The sequence below is a fragment of the Elephas maximus genome, chromosome 13 (assembly GCF_024166365.1).
Source record: "Elephas maximus indicus isolate mEleMax1 chromosome 13, mEleMax1 primary haplotype, whole genome shotgun sequence".
In the NCBI taxonomy this organism is placed as follows: Eukaryota; Metazoa; Chordata; class Mammalia; order Proboscidea; family Elephantidae; genus Elephas; species Elephas maximus.
Window position 1 is genome coordinate 13679921 of NC_064831.1, and position 2079 is coordinate 13681999.

Here is a 2079-nt window from a genome sequence, read left to right on the forward strand (position 1 = left end):
AGTGTAATGTGGTGTCCCGGAACAGGAAAAAATATTAGTGGAAAAAAATGAGTGAAATCTGAATAAATCTTTAGTTAATATTATTGCAGCAATATTAATTTCTTAGTTTTTATTAATATAACATGTTGACATTAGGGTAAACTCAGTGAAAATTATACAGAAACTCTGTTATCTTTATAAATCTTCTGAAATCTAAAATTATTTCTAAGCCAAAAGTTTTTAATACTTAACTTTGTTCATGATTTTATTAATAATTATTTCTTTCCTTCTTTATATATTTACTAAAATGTCTTATTACTTTTAATGTTTAAAATGCAAATTCAATAATTTTCACATTGTCCATTATTTATGAAAAAAATTATATAATTTGAACTATATACATGTGTGTGTGGAAACCCTGGTGGCATAATGGTTAAGTACTATGGCTGCTAACCAAAGGGTAGGCAGTTTGAATCCACCAGGTGCTCCTTGGAAACTCTATGGAGCAGTTCTACTCTATCCTACAGGGTCGCTATGAGTCAGAATCGACTCGACGGCACTGGGTTTGGTTTTTCTTAATACATGTGTGTATGATATAATATCCACTTATATATTTAAGGTGCTCTCTCAGAAATAATTTTCAGTTCCTAAATACCCCAAATAGATTTATCCCAAATCTAATCTGAATTGAGTGAGAAACAGATTCAGATTAGATCTGGGATAAATCTATTTGGGATATTTAGGCACCAAAAATTATTTCTGAAAGGGCAGCTCAAATAAATGGAGATTTTTTTTATATGATACACTCACATGCATATAGTTTAAATTATATTTATATATACTTATTTATAAGTTGGAGTCCTGGTGATGCAGTGGTTAAGAGCTCAGGCTGCTAACCAAAAGGTCAGCAGTTGGAACTCCTCAACCGCTCCTTGGAAAACCTATGGGGAAGCTCTACTCTGTCCTATAGGGTTGATATGAGTCAGAATTGACTCGACAGCAATGGGTTTATTTATGAATTAGGCAGTGAAAACCTTATGAATAGCAGTGGACCATTGTTTGGTACAATGCCAGAAGATGAGCCCCTCAGGATGATGGATCAATGACTTTATTGCAGATACCTTTCTTCAAGAACAAAAATGACCATCCTACATGTGGACCTCACCGGATGAAACACACAAGAATTAAATTCACCACATCTGTGGAAAGACACTATGGAAAAGCTCAGTATCCGTCATAGCAAGGCCAGGGGCTGACTTCGGAACAAATCACCAGTTGATCATATGCAAGTTCAACTTGTAGCTGAAAATAATTAGAGTAAGATCAGAAGAGCCAAAATATGACTTTAAGCACATCTGTCCTGAATTTAGAGACTATCTCAAGAACAGATTTGACACACTGAACACTAATGACCAAAGACCAGACAAGTTGTGGAATGACTTCAAGGACATCATACATGAAGAAAGCAAGAGGTCATTAAAACGGCAGGAAAGAAAGAAAAAAACAAAATGGATGTCAGAAGAGACTTTGAAACTTGCTTTTCAACATAGAGCAGCTAAAGCAAATGGAAGAAATGATGAAATAAAAGAGTTGAACAGAAGATGTCATAGGACAGGTTGAGAAGATATAGTAAAGTATTATAATGAAATGTGCAAAGACCTGGAGTTAGAAAATGAAAAGGGTGTTCACTTTAGCACCACATATACTAAAATTGAAACAATACAGAGATTAGCATGACTCCTGCACAAGGATGACATACAAATTCATGAAGCATTCCATATATTTTTCCACATAAACAGAAGTTTAGGGAATTTGCAAAAACCAAACCAAAATTACAAGAAATACTAAAGGGAGGCCTCCAGTTAGAAAATCAATAATATAAGATGATAACCCAAGACTAGAACACAGGAAGAGCAAACAGATATCAACCCAGCTAGGGAAATCTAAAAGATAAATCAAAGCTAAAACACTCAAAACAGGGAAACAGAGACATCATTATGAAAAAGATGACAACATTAAATCAAAAAGAGGGAGTAGAAGATGGCGGACTAGGCAGACGCTACCTCGGATCCCTCTTACAACAAAGACACGGAAAAACAA

General features: G+C 34.6%; 1 non-coding gene across 1 annotated transcript; it reads left to right on the plus strand.

The window, feature by feature from the left end:
• The first annotated feature begins 1660 nt into the window (after positions 1-1660).
• LOC126057547 (U6 spliceosomal RNA) lies at positions 1661-1764 on the plus strand. The gene has a single exon (XR_007512627.1). It is a non-coding gene; the product is annotated as a U6 spliceosomal RNA (small nuclear RNA).
• The last annotated feature ends 315 nt before the right edge of the window (positions 1765-2079 follow it).